This window comes from Notamacropus eugenii, chromosome 7 (assembly GCF_028372415.1).
Source record: "Notamacropus eugenii isolate mMacEug1 chromosome 7, mMacEug1.pri_v2, whole genome shotgun sequence".
Taxonomy (NCBI): Eukaryota; Metazoa; Chordata; class Mammalia; order Diprotodontia; family Macropodidae; genus Notamacropus; species Notamacropus eugenii.
Genome location: NC_092878.1, coordinates 55,609,250 through 55,624,616, shown reverse-complemented (window position 1 = coordinate 55,624,616; position 15,367 = coordinate 55,609,250). Strand labels below are relative to the sequence as shown.

The 15,367-nt window shown below is 36.6% G+C and overlaps 1 protein-coding gene across 1 annotated transcript in view; it reads left to right on the top strand.

Annotated features, from left to right (window-relative positions):
- LOC140514446 (TP53-binding protein 1-like) overlaps positions 1-15,367 on the top strand; it is a 131,107-nt gene that overhangs the window by 41,390 nt on the left and 74,350 nt on the right. The gene's annotated exons all lie outside the window — the stretch shown is intronic.

Below are 15,367 nucleotides of genomic sequence, written 5' to 3'. Positions count from 1 at the left end.
TAAATTGTACTTACCTTGCTTTTTTTAGGGGGAGAAATTGTGGAAGTGGGGTAGGGAGCACAGCTAAACTGTATTTTCAGTTGAGTCATCTAGAAATAATAAATATTCACTTAATTATTCTTCATAGAACTACAAATAGGCTCTTAATTAAATAATTTGCTAATAGTTGTTTTCTCTTCAAGAGTATTAGACTAAGTTTCTAAGTATGATTTAACAGATATATAAATCTTAGAAATTAAGACTTGAAAGATTTAATGTCCATACTTCTTCTGGGATCTATTTCAAGATTATAAATTGTTTTGAGCTGTGTCGCATACTACTGAGAGACTGCAAATAAGAACATATCATCATAGTGCTGAGGTATTCTTAATTTTTCAAAGGTTATATTAGTGGGATTATAAGCTCTGACAGGTCATTTCATGTGAAAAAGGCTTCCAGTATGGGCCTGGTGATGCCAGGTTGGCTATTAAGTGTTTATCGGGTTTTTTTTTTAATACGTAATACAGTTATTTTTCAGTTTTCAACATTAACTTCCATAAGAATTTGAATTCCAAATTTCCTCACATCTCTCCCTACCCCTCACTCCAGGACAGCATGTACCCCATGCACCCCTTCCCCTAAGTCTGTCCTCCCTTCTATCATCCTCCTCCTTTTCCCACCCCCTCTCCCTTCTGTTTTCCTATAGGGCAAAATAGTTTTCTATACCCCATTGCCTGTACATCTTATTTCCTAGTTGCATGAAAAAATTGTTAACATTAATTTTTAAAGCTTTGAGTTCCATATTCTCTTCCTCCCTCCCCACTCACCCTCACTGAGAAAGCAAGCAGTTCAATATAGCTCATCCATGTGTAGCCATGCAGAACACTTCCATGACAGTTGTGTTGGGAAAGACCAACCACATTTCTCTCTGTCCTGCCCTCCATTTATTCCATTTTCTCTCTTTACCTGTTCCCACAGTAGTACTTGCTTCTGATTATCCCTTTCCCCAATTTGATGTCCCTTCTATTATCCTCCCTCTCCTATCCCCTTTGCTCCTGCCTTCCTGTAGGGTAAAATAAATTTCCCTACCCAACTGAGTGTGTGTTATTCTCTCCTTAAGCCAGATCCCATGAGAGTAAGGCTCCCTTAGTCCTTTTCATTTCCTCCTTCCTCTCCTTCATCATAAAAGCTCTTTCTTGCCTCTTTTATGTGAGATGATTTGCTACATTCTACCTCTCCCTTTCTCTTTCTCCCAGTACATTCCTCTCAACAGTAAATTTTATTTTTTAGGTATTTTCCATATTCAGCTCACCCTGTACCCTCTGTCTCTCTGTCTCTCTCTCTTCCTCTGTATCTATCTATCTTATCTGCGTATCTGTCTGTTTATCCATCCATACCCATATACATACCTACACATATGATATACATACACATATGCACCTACATACATACACATACACACATATAAATTCTCTCTAACTACTCTAATACTGAAAAAGGTCTCATGAATTACAAATGTTTTTCCATGTAGGAATGTAAGCAGTTCAACTTCAATGAGTTCCTTAAGGCTTCTCTTTTCTGTTTACATTTTCATATTTCTCTTGATTCTTGTATTTGAAAGTCAAATTTTCTGTTCAGCTCAGGTCTTTTCAACAAGAATACAATGCTTGGAATTCCTTTATTTCATTGAAATTCCATTTTTTTCCCTGAAGTATTGCACTCAGTTTTGCTGTGTAGGTGATTCTTGGTTTTAGTCCTCTATAATATCATATTCCAAGCTCTCTGATAACTTAGTATAGAAGCTGCTAAATCCTGTGTTCTCCTGATTGTATTTCCACAATACTTGAATTGTTTTTTTCTGTTTTTTTTTCCTGGCTGCTTGTAATATTTTTTCCTTGACCTGGGAACTCTGGAACTTGGCTACAATATTGCTAGGAGTTTTCCTTTTGGGGTCTCTTTCAGGAGGTGATCAGTGAATTCTTTCCATTTCTGTTTTACCCTCTGGTTTTAGAATATCAGGGCAGTTTTCTTTGATAATTTCTTGAAGGATGATGTCAAGGCTCTTTTTTTGATCATGGTTTTCAGGCAGACCAATAATTTTAAAATTATCTCTCTTGGATCTATTTTCCAGGTCAGTTGTTTTTCCAATCACATATTTCACATTGTTTTCTATTTTTTTCATCCTTTTGGTTTTGTTTTATAATTTCTTGATTTGTTATAAAGTCATTAGCTTCCATCTCCTCCATTCTAATTTTTTTAATTTTATTTTTCATTTTTAACACAGTTTACAACAGATAAAACAATTCAAACTTTTGGTCAGGTGATACTTCTTTTTAAAACATTTACAATATGGACCACAAAAGAATTTTTTTTTTAAACATTAACCAACTGAGACACAAATAATATTTATGTTGCTAACTTCACAAGCTCTTGACCTGATCGTCTCCACAGTATTACTAAGAATTAAAGGACTCTAACTTGTTGTTGTTGGTCTAAAGTCCTATGAATAATAGCTTAATTTTAGACTTAACCTCAGATGTTCCCCTACCAATAATCTGTAATTTAATAGATCTGATATTAAGCTTACAAACCTTTTGACTATAGGAAATTGCCAACAAGAGTAGGGACACTGCAGGGAACCAGTATCTCTCCAACTTCATGTCAATTCCAGGCAGGAGTAGATTGTGAACTTGCATTCAGCCAGGCTTAAAGTCTGCCAGGTGTCAGTGGGGAAATTGAGTCAGGAGAATCCTACTTCAGCCCATGCTGAGCAGCTGCTCTCCCACCCTTCCCATGAGATCACCTTTTGCAGCTCATGCCAGCATCTCACAGGCTTACTGGCATCATGTATTGGAGGCTCAGACTGCCTTTCTTGCTATCCATACCTGGAGTTAGACTCAGAAGAACAGTCACTTAACAGTCCCATAGCGTCTAAAAATGGCAAGTTACAATGACCAGGTTTCAAATATTGTAATTTCACTTTGGCTAAGGAACATCTTTTAGGCAAATCTGAAGTGGCTTACATGCCTTTCTATACATGTTCTAGTTCTTGATTAAATAGCCATCGTAAAATCAAATTTACCATTAAAACCTTGACTTTACAATCGAAGCCGAATTTTACCTGAGGTTACCGTCCTCTAGGAAATTTGGACTGAAATTCTTTCCCCCAAACTAAAGATGTCATTAATTTTCTGTGGTATGATATAAATTTTCATATCAAATTTAGTGAGCATGTTATTCCCTCCTTCAGCCACATGTGAAGAGAGTAGCTTCATTTTTCCCCTCTCCCCTCTCCTTTTTCTCCTCCATTGAACAAGATTTTTCTTATCTCTTTTATGAGTTATAGCCTGCCCCGTTCCATTTCTCCCTTTCTCTTTCCGGTATTTTCCTCCTTTACCCCTTAATTTTTATTTTATTTTATTTTTGTGTGAATATCATCTCTTCTGATTGAACACACCCTGTACTCTCTATCTTTATATGTGTGTGTGTGTGTGTGTGTGTGTGTGTGTGCGCGCGCGTATGTACAATCTCTCCATGTACCCAAATTACTGAAAGATTCAAGAGTTATAAATACATTCTTTCCATGTAGCAAACAGTTCAGCTTTAGAGTCTTTTTATGATTTTTCTTTCCTGTTTATCTTTTCATGCTTCTCTTGATTCTTGTCTTGGGAAGTCAGATTTTCTATACAGGTCTGGTCTTTTCCTCAGTATGAAGTGAATGATTGAAAGTCCTCTATATCCTTGAATGACCATTTATTCCCTTGAAGTATTATACTCAGATTTGCTGGGTAGGTGATTCTTGGTTTTAGTCCCAGTTCCTTTGACCTCTGAAATATCCCATTCCAAGCCCTTTGATCCCTTAATGTTGAAGCTGCCAGATCCTGTGTTATCCTGATTGTATTTCCACAATACTCAAATTGCTTCTTTCTAGCTGCTTGCAGTATTTTCTCCTTGATCTGGGAACTCTGAAATTTGGCCACAATATTCCTAGGAGTTTCTCTGTTCGGGTCTCTTTCAGGAGGTGATTGGTGGATTCTTTCAATATTTATTTTTCCCTCTGGTTCTAGAATATCAGGGCAGTTTTCCTCAATAATTTCATGGAAGATAATGTCTAGGCTCTTTTTTTGATCAAGGCTTTCAGGTAGTGCCATAATTTTTAAATTGTTTCTCCTGGATCTATTTTCCAGGTCAGTTGTTTTTCCAATGAGATGTTTCACATTATCTTCTATTTTTTCAAATTTTTGGTTTTGTTTACTAACTGCTTGGTTTAATTCATAGTCATTAATTTCTCTGAATTCAGTTCTCTCTTTCAACAAATTATTCTGTTCAGTGAGCTTTTGAAACTTCTCCTTCATTAAGGTATTCTTCTCCTCATTGGCTTTTTGGACCTCTTTTGCCATTTGGGTTAGTCTATTTTTAAAGGTGTTATCTTTTTGGGTCTCCTTTAGTAAGCTGTTGATTTGTTTTTCATGATTTTCTTGCATCACTCTCATTTCCCTTCCCAATTTTTCTTCTACTTCTCCTACTTGATTTTCAGAATCCTTTTTGAGCTCTTCAATGACTTGAGTCCATTGCATATTTTTTTTTATAAGTTTTGGATGTAGAAGCCTTGACTTTTATGTCTTCCTCTGATAGTATGCTTAGATCTTGCTCATCTGAAAGGATGGGAGAAAATACCTTTTCACCAAGAAAGTAACCTTCTGTAGTCTAATTTTTTCCCCCTTTTTGGGCATTTTCCCAGCCAATTACTTGACTTTTGAGCTCTTTGTTAAGTGGAGGATATACTATCCCAGGTTTCAGAGGTTTTGTGCAGCAACTGTTTTCTGACATATCTCTAGGCACCCATAAGTTTTCAGTTCCTCCAAAGTGGTATAATCAAGGAGAGGTGTTCACTCCTCTCCTGACCTGTGCTCTGGTCTGTGAGCAATCACAAGCACTCTTTTCTGCCCTGGAACTGTGAGTAGGATTCCCTCTGCACAGCCACCACCAGCTCTGCCACCTCAGCGCTCTTTCTCACCCCAGTGCTCCTCCTCACCCTAGGACCACCACTCATGATTGAGACTCAGATCTGCACTCAATTCCCCTACTGTCTGTAGGCTGAGAACTCCAGAAGCGCCACTTCTGCAGCAGTGGTTGCCGCTGCCCTGGGAACTGGGGTTAGACCATGTTCTCCTCTCACCCAGGTGAGAGAACTTTTTCACCGACCTTTAAAGCTGTCTTTGGCATTTTTGGGTTGAGAAATCTGGAAATCACAGCAGTTGTCAGTGCCCTGAGGCCTGCTCCAGTCCGTCTGTGCTGGCAGTTGGGTTGCATTCCATTTTGAGCCCAGTGCAATAGATCTTTCCTGTTGGCCTTCCAGGTTGTCTTGGGCTGGAAATAAGTTTTACTCTTTCATTTTGTGGCTTGTGCTGCTCTAGAATTTGTTTAGAGTCAATTTTTGCAGGTATTTCCAGGGATTTGGGGGAAGAGCTTGAGCATGTCCCTGCCTCTGTTCTGCCATCTTGGCTCTGCCCAAGTGTTTATCTTTTCCTTTTTCACTAAAAGATCATATGTTAAGCCATTGAAGGGGTTGCAGTCTGTGAGGATGGATAGAGTATCCTTCCCAATAAAATCATGGATCCTTGAGGTATGAATATCATTGCAGTGCTATGTGAGAGAGTGTAATTAGAAAAATATTTGTAAGAGACAGAAAATTGGCACTATAATGTTTCTGTGAAGCCAACTCTAGAGTTTCTAAAGGCATATTCGACATTTGGGCAATATTTCCATTATATTAATTACATAAATAGGCTCTTTTTTAAGAATATAATTTAAAGAATTTTGACTAGTTATGGTAAGGGATACTGAGTAACTGCTTGGAATAAATTGTGTAACCCAGTATTTTATTTCTCACTCATCTTTCTTTGGCTTTTTTCTTTTCTTCACCTCTTTCTGGAGAGTTTGACGCAGCACTTTTGTCTTTAGTACTTTCTTCTTGTTAATTTTTAACACTGCCCTCTTAGGGTTTTCCTCCATCTGTTAGATCCCTCCTTGTGCTCTTTTACCGGATCCTCATTTGTGGCACGCCGCTGTAGGTGCGCGTCGCCGTGGGTGTCCCGCAGGGCCCTGTCTTATAGCTCTGTTTCTTCCCTTGGTCTTCTCATCAGCTCCCATGGCTGTAATGATCATGTCTACGTTGGTGATTCTGATTTTGCCCTTACTTTTCTGCCGACTTCTATTCTTGCATTTTCAGTTGTCTTTTAAACACTTCAGACTAGCTATCCAGTAGACATATTAAACTCAACATATCCAAAACAGAACTCACTTTCTTGCCCTCTGAATCTCCCCTTCCCCTTGCCTTCCCTACTACTGTTGAGGGCACCACAGTCTTCCCAGTACTTCCAACTTGAAACCTGGGTGTAATCCTGGACTCCTTACTATCTCTCACCCCCCATATCCAATCTAGTTCCGATACTGCTGCTGCCCTGGTACAGGCCTTCATTGTCATTATCATTTTGCACTTGATCTATGATAAAAGTCTGCTGGTTTGTCTGCAGGTCTTTCCCTGTTCTAGTCTTTTCTCATCTCCTTTGCAGTATCTTCATCCAGGTCACGCCCATTAATTGTGGGTGATGCCCAAGGCTCTTCCCTTCTTTCTTTTTGCTATTTTGCTTGGTGATTTTTCCCAACTCCAATGGGTTCAGCTATCGTCTCTATACTTAAGATTCCCACATCTCTTTATTCAGCCCTAACCTTTCTGTTGACCTTTCTTGGACATCTCAAACTGGGTGTTCTGTCGACATCTTAAACTTAGTATGTCCATGACTGAAGGCATTCTCTTTTCCCCAAAGCCTCCACTATTCCCAACTTACATACTACTATCAAGAGCACCATTTATTTTGACTCCTGACCTGGTTGTTATTCTTTCCCCTTACTTCCTCTTTTCCTTCTAACCCCATCATATTTCATCAGTTGCCAAGTCTTGTTGATTCTGCCTTTGTCCCTTCTCTGACCCTTGAACCCCCTTGGTATAGGCCCTTGTGTATTCCTCTCCCTGGCCTCCTTGCTGTTCCTCCCATATGACGCTTCATAATTCCACTTGGCATTTTTACTGACTTGTCTCCCAGGCTTGGAATTTTATTCTTCTTCATCTCGATCTCTTGATCTTACCTTCCCCAGAAAACCTTTCCACATCCCTCTTAATGCTACTGCCTTTCTTCTCTTGATAGTCTCTAATATAGTTTGTGTATATCCTGTTTGTATACAGTTGTTTGCATGGTTTCCCCTGTTGTAAAGTGTGAGCTCTTGGAGAGAGGGGATTTTTTTCCTTCTTTGTCTCCCCAGTGCTTAGCACTGTCATGGATATGTACTAGGTGCTTCATACATATTTGAGGACTGTGATGGATGTATATTAAAAGATGTGTGGTTTTATTACATAAGTACAGTAGTTTGAATTTCGGTGATTAGGCTAAGAAAATGTTAGGCCTTCTATGTTCACTTTTTTTATCATAGTTTCTAAGGTACTTTAAGATGCTTAATAAAAGTTCTTTTAAGGAGTTAAAGCATTTTTCTTGAGCTTATTTTTAATATTGATCTGCTGTAGCAAATCTTTTCTTCATAGAAAAACTTGTGCATACCTTTTTCAGAATTATCATAAATTCTGAATTAATGAAGTCTTGAATCAACTATGCTCAGTTTTGAGATTGAATATTGAGAAAAAGTTTTAAAGGGTTCACATTAGAACAATAAATCCAAATAAAGCGCTGAAAAATTGTATTTGGTGAGAAATTAAGGAAATTGGGACTGTTTAATTTGGAGAACAGAAGGCTAAGAAGCCGAAGTTTTTTAGGGGAAATTGCCACTAGGGATCAGGTGAAACAGCTGGGCTATTTATCCTGAAGAAGAGAGAACTTGGGTGGGGTAGGACAGCAACATAGCTGTTCTCAACTATTTAAAGCATTATCTTGTTATACAGAAGAGGGATTAGATTTGGTTCATAGCCTCAAAGAGCAAGACTGGGGTGGAATGGAATTTCCACTGCACAGAAATTACATGGAAGTGGTTTAAAGCTCTTTCATAAAAGAAAGATTTCAAAGATTACACTAACAAGTCACGGTCCAAATGGAATAGGCTTTGGCGGGATAGGTTACTGAGCTCTCAGTCAATGGAAGTCTTCAAGTAGAGCCTTGATAGACTTGATTACTTATTGGGAGTATTACAGATTTATGTTTGAATAAGGGTTGCACTAGATGACTTTTGAGATTCCTTACAAATCAGCAAGTTTCTGATTTTATGACGTATGTAACTAGGATATTGTGACATGCTAGCAGTGTGCTAGCTACTCTAGTCAAAAGAACCAGATGTTGGACATCATTAGGAGGATTATTTAGAAACAAAGTAAACAATCTTAGCCTACTCTTAATACCACTTGGAACTCTGGTTGCTGCATTTCAGTAGACAAACAGTACTGAAGAATGTCCACAGAAAGGCAATGAAAGTGAGTAAAGGAATATAGAGAGTCTTTTTATTATTGAGAATAACCTAATAAAAATTGTTTCCTTAATTTGCTTTCAATTTTTTTGAAATCTCTTTGATTTTTAGAATTTCTATTTTGGTTTTAAAATTTTTGGTTTTCTAGTTTTTTGGTTTTCCCAGTTCATTGATCTATTTGATTATTTAGTTTGGAAATATAAAGCCTGAGAAGTCTAGTTTTGATTGAAATCTGCAAAATTATTAAGACAATGGATAAGGTGAACTTGTAAACGGTAGCTGAGGTGCTGGAGTGAATAGCGCACCAGGCCTGCAGTTAGGAAGATCTGAATTCAAATTTGGCCTCAGACACACTGTTGTGCTTGTCCTCCATTTTTGAAGAGGACCATGACATCAGAGAAATGATGACATGACTTGAACTTGACTTTGTTTTGAGTGAGGGAGGGCTGTGCAGGTCACCAGCCTCCCTTCTCCTCCAGAGCTGTCTGAATCATCAGCATGACTGGAGATGACCCAGGATGCACTGGGAGACTTTGGCCTTTTAGGCTAAGGCCTTTTCAGGTACTCATTGAAAATGAGGTCATGTCCATTCAGTGAATAGGCTTCTTTAAAAAGTAGTCAAGGGAATAGCTCCTTTCATAGAAAATAATAAGTAGATAAATCGTGCTGGGAGGGGCAGGAGTCTCAGGCTTGTTGTTTCAAAGAGAAACTTACTATTTACATTCACTCTAAGCCAGGAGGTTCCAAAACAGCCATTGAGTGAAGATTGGGCAAGGACCCTTCATTGTTCAGTCCATGGGCTTCAGGGTGCACGGCGTCTAAGGTTTTAGGGGAGACAAGAAAGAAGGAAAGAAAAGGGGAAGGAATCTAGCCAATGCAGTGTACCCCAAGTTAACTGATCAACTTCTGGCAACCAAAATTTACCTTCTTTGGGAGAGAAGGAAAAGGGAGAGGGCTAGGTTGATGAGCTGAGTTGCTCAGATGGCTGAGTCCCCATTTAGGCAGCTTAGTCTACTCACAGGTTGTATTTGTCCTTTGTTTTCAAAGAGAATCATGACATCATAGAAATGATGACATGACTTTCTCTTGACTTTGTTTTGAGTGAGGGAGTGCTGTGCAAGTCACCAGCCTCACTTCTCCTCCTGAGCCATCCCTCAGACACGTACTACCTGTCTGAACCGGGTCAAGTCTCTTAACCCTGCTTGCCTACATTTTATCTTCTGTAAAATGAACTAGAAAAGGAAATGGCAAAGCACTCTAGTATCTTTTCTAAGAAAACTCCAAATGGGGTCACAACATGTCAGGTAAGACTGAAAAAGCTCAGCAGCCACAAAGCTGAACTTGCAATAACTTCTAATAAATAATTGGAAAAATTGTTTATATTATTTAGAATCTCAGTATAATACTAAAAATAAGGGACAGAATATAGATTTAAACCAACAAAGGAAGTACTAATACTTCACACACTACATTGCGCATTTACACAAATTAATTTATATGACTAGTTAAAGGGGTAATTGGGCAAAAAAAAAATTTTAAGTAACTCCTGGGTTGATATAAACTATTTCATGAGTGCCAGGCTAAAAATAAATTAAGGCAAACTGTAATTTACATATTGATATGACTGAAAGATATCTATATAGGTATATATAGATAAATATATGTAACCATGCTCTCCCGCAAATTATTCTTTGGTATTACCATCAGACACAAAATATTAGAATAGCTGGACTATTGGTCCTTCCCATTATGGGAATATATTGTATTATTATTATATACAATATATTGTATTATTGCAGTATAAGAACAAATGGTGACCAACTGTTTTCCATCTTCCCAGAGGATAAGAAAAGAGGAAATGAGTTTATATTTAACAAGGGGTTAGAGATAAAAGAGAGCTTTCCATCAGTGTACCCAACACTGAATTGGGCTAAATGAATGGTTATGGATTTACCTTTCTTGAGAGGCTTTAGAAATATAGTAAATTTCCAAGTGCCTGGGGCATTTGGTATTAAATTCTTCCTCCTTTCCCCACTTCTAATTCTTCCTTATTCTATAAAAGAAGCCCATTTAAGGCCATCAGTCAATCTGCTAACATAGTCTATGGAGATCTGGGGAAGAAAGAACTTGATGGTTTTAATTCTAACTATAGGGAAGAAATGCTATGAGAAACTTAGAATATATCAGATATGAGTATGGACAATTTTTAGCAAACTCGGTGTGAGAAGGCTTCCCCTACCACAACGGTAACGCTATGTTTGGTGTGATAGAAAAGAGGGTTGGATTTTAAATCCTGACTCTGCTGCTTACTATTTATGTGACCTTAACTATTTTGAGTCTTAGTTTTCTCATTTGTAGTATTTGGGGTGGGGTGTGAACTAAATCATGAATTCTTAAAGTGTGGTCCGAGAGATCCCTGAGATCCTTATTTTCATAGTAATACTAAGATGTTTTCATTTCTAATATGGTAAAGACTGGTGGATATGACCGATATAAACAAAAGCTCTTTAGGGAGAGTCCTCAGAAATTTTTGAACATGTGAGGGGTCCTGAGACCATGAAATCTGAGACTGAATTACTTGTAAGGTTCCTTCCAGCACTAAATCTGTGACCCGGTGATCCAAATGAATAGTCCAGCATGTGCCTCTTGAGGAAAACTCAAACCTGAGGAGAAATGGTGTAAATTGCAGGATTTTGGGTCCTATACTCCTTTTATTTTGTTTAAAAAATTTTTCTTGTGAAAGTATCACTTATTCTTTGGTTTTTTATTATGGAATCATAGCTTTTAAAGAAAAGATTTATCCTCAGAATTGTAACATTGTGAACATGGCATCCAAATAAAAATTGCAGTTATTTGTTTAAAAAACAAAAGAAATGACTCATGTCAAAGTCCACATTGTTTCAGAAAGAAGTAGGCTTACCTACTTAGGATTTTTTTTTTCGTCTACTCTTGTGGATGTTGTGTGTTAATTAAAGGTGAAAAATATTTTGTTGTTGTTTTTGTAAACGCAAATCAAACAAACTAAAGTAACTAACAGATAACAATTATCTGGGAAAATTCTGGGAAAAAAATCCTTACATTCAAATTATTTTTAGAGAAGTCTGAAAACTTTTTTTCCTAACCTAAATTGTACATATCCCACATAAATTCATGAAAGTTTAAGGTTGAAATGCTTCTTTTACTCCATAATATTTGGGATGAAAATTTGATGACTTTTAAATTAAGAATACATTGTATTCCTATAGTAATAGCTTCTAATCAAGGCATTTAAAACACTTTCATAATATATTTATGCTTTGGCAAATTAGTAATTTCTCCTTAGTTATAGGTGTTCTTTTCACCTGCACATGTTAAACACTGAACAGCATTACATAAAAATATGAAGTTGAGCACATCGTAGCTGATTGGAAATGTTTATTATTTCAGAATCTGCTGTCTGTATGTAGCTCGATCAGAAGCTGGTAACAATTTATGATCAGTTTTAGAGGTTAAATTTAACATGGAGTTAGAAAAAAAGAATAAAGGTGAGATGACAGTATTTTGTGCTATTACAACAGCTTTTACTCAGCCTATTTATTATAAGATAGAGGCAAAAGTAAGTATGTTGACTGCTTATTTACCATGTCTTGGAGAAGTTTAACTGATGAAAGCAATCACTATAACAAGGAGACCTAAATAGCCCAGAAATTGCCGTAGCCAGCAAGCATTTTATTTGCTTGGCTAGTGGATCCTTTTAGAGAGTGTGCTTATTGGCGAAATGTTATGAGGAGAATGAGCGAAGATTATGTGTAGCAGTCTCACAGAACAGTGAACAGTGAAGGGTGGAGAGAAAAACATATCTGCACGAAGTCTGGCCTGAGACCCAGCTAAGGCTGATCATTGAAATAATGTTAGTAACACTGGAGGAGTGACAGTTAGATGTGAAATGGAATAGATCCATTTTCTTTGATTTAATTTACATCTTCATTACTGTTATATTCTTAATTTGACAGCTCAGAGTATGTTCTATTCCATGAAGAAGTGGGATGGCCATTCAAGAAAATGAACTTGGAAAGAATGGTTTATTGTTGTTTAGTCCTTTTAGTCATGTCTGATTTTTCGTGACTGCATTTGGGGTTTTCTTGGCAAAGATACTGAAGGCGTTTGCCATTTCCTTCTTTAGCTCATTTTACAGGTGAGGAAGCTGATGAATTAAGTCGTCTGCCCATACTTAGTATCTGAGGTTGGATTTGAACTCAGGTCTTCCTGTTTGTAGGCCCAATACTCTTATGTACAGCTGCCTGCCCCTACGGGGTACCTTAGAAGGTTTTAATTTACATTTCTCTAGTCAAGATTGATTTAGAGCATTTTTTAATATTACTATAGATAGCTTTTATTTCTTTAGAAAACTGCCTGTTCATATCCTTGGACCATTTTTCGGTTGGGAAATGGCTCTTATTTTTTTAAATTTGACTCTGTTCCCTCTATGTTTGAGAGATGAGGCTTTTATCAGGAAAAATTTGTGATTTTTCCTCCCCAGTTTCTTTGCTTTCCTTCTAATCTTGACTGCATTTGTTTTCTTTGTGCAAAACTGTTTTAATTTTATATAAAAAAATGATCTGTTTTACTTTCTGCAGCCCTTTCAATCTGTTGTTTGGTCATAAATTCTTTCCTTATTCATGGATCTGATAGGTAAAAATTTTCCATGCTCACCTAATTTGCTCATGATGTCACCATTTATGTCTAAACCATGTACCCATTTTGGCCTTATCTTGGCACACATCGTGAGATGTATTCTCACATTGTGAAAAGCTATATCTAGTTTCTGCCAAACTGCTTTCCAGTTTTCTCAGCAATTTTTGTCAGTTAGTGGATCTTTGGGTTTATCGAACACTACATTACAATGGTCGTTTCCTACTACGCATTGTGTACCTATCTGTTGCACTCAACCACCACTCTGTTTCTTAGCCAGTACCAGATTGTTTCCATGACTACCACTTTGCAGTTGAGTTTGAAAGCCGGTGCTACTGGGCTGCCTTCCTTAACATTTTGTTCATTGATTCCCTTGATAATTGATGTTTTGTTCTTCTAGATGAATTTTGTTACCGTTTTTTTCTGGCTCTATCAGATAATTTTTTTTGATTGGTAAGGTACTGGATAATTAATTTAGGTAGATTTATCATTTTTATTATATTGGCTTGGCCTACCCATGCATTTAACATTTTTCCAGTTAGTTAGATCTGTTTGTATTTGTGTGGAAAGTGTTTTGTAATGGTGCTCCTAAAATTCCTGGGAGTTCTTGGCAGCCAGAAGCCCAAGTATTTTATGTTGCTTGTGGTTATTTTAAACAGAATTTTTCTTTTTATCTTTTCCTGCTTGGTTTTGCTAGTAATATATAGAAATGCTGCATGTATTTTATATCCTGCAACTTTGCTAGATTTGTGAATTGTTTCAATTTGTTTTTTAGTAGATTCTCTCAAGTTAAGTATACCATTATCTGCAAAAAGAAATAGTTTTATTTCTTCATTGACTATTCTTATTCCTGCAATTTCTTTTTCTTGTCTTATTTTTATAGCTAGCATTTCTAGCACAGTATTGAATAATGTGATAATGGACATCCCTGTTTCACCCCTTATCTTCTTGAAAAGGCTTGTATTTTATTCTCATTACAGATAATGTTTGCTCTTGAGTTTAGAAAAATATTACTTGTCATTTTAAGAAAAGTTTTATTTATTTCTGTGTTTTCCAGTGTTTTTAATAGGAATGAGTGTTGTATTTTGTTGAGTTTTTTGCATCTGCTGATATAATCACAGTCATTTGATTTTTGTTGCGTTTGTTATTGATGTAGTCAGTTACTTTAATTTCATCTTAATTGGTTACACATTCATCCTTTTCATTTTTGCTACTGAAAAGAAACCAGATTCACCAGTGACTTATTTCAGTGTTTTGTTGTTGCTGTTTTACATTAAATTTTATTAATCTCCTTTGATTTTTCAGGATTTCTATTTTGTGGATTTTTAATTTGTTCTTTTTCTAGTCTTCTACTTGCATATCTAGTCCATTTCATTTTATTTAGTAGTTTAGTTTTTTAAACTTGCAGTTTTATTAATTTCTTCTTTGATTTTCACGATTTCTATTTTGTTGTTTAATTAAATATTTTTAATTTGTTTTTTTAGTAGCATATCCACTTCACTGATTTCCTTTTTCTCTCTTTTATTGATTTAAGCACTTAGAGATATAAATTTTCTCTTAAATAGTGCTTTGGCTGCATCCCAGAAATTTTGGTATATTGTCTTATTGTTACCATTATCTTTAATTAAATGATTGATTGTTTCTGGATTTGTTCTTTGATCTATTCATTCTTTAAGGTTAGATAATTTAGTTTCCAACTTTTAATTTGACTTCAAAGACCCTTTATTGAATGCATTTTTTATTGCATGATTGATGTTCTGAAATGGGGTGCATTGAATATTTGTTTTCCTATATTTGTTAATGAAGTTTTTATGCCCTAATACGTGGTCAGTTTTCGTGGTGCCATGTAGAACTATGAAAATGGTATACTCCTTTTTATTCTGATCCAGTCTTTCCCACCTAATTTTTCTAAAATTATATTTATCTCCCTAATTTCCTTCTTATTTATTTTGTGGTTAGATTTATCCAGGTCTGAGAAGAGTAAAGTGAGGTCCCTCACTAGTATAGTTTTACTGTGTTTCCTCTTGTGTTTCATTTAATTTCAGTTTTAAGAATTTGAATGCTGTGCCATTTGGTGTTTATACGTTTAATATTGATTTCATTTTCTATGCTACCTTTTAGCAAAATATAGTTTCCTTGATTGGCCCAGGATGCAATGGGAGACCTTGGCCCCTTTAGGCCAAGGTCTATTCAGGTACAAAGTCTCCCAATGCATCCTGGGTCATCTCCAGTCATCCTGATGAATATC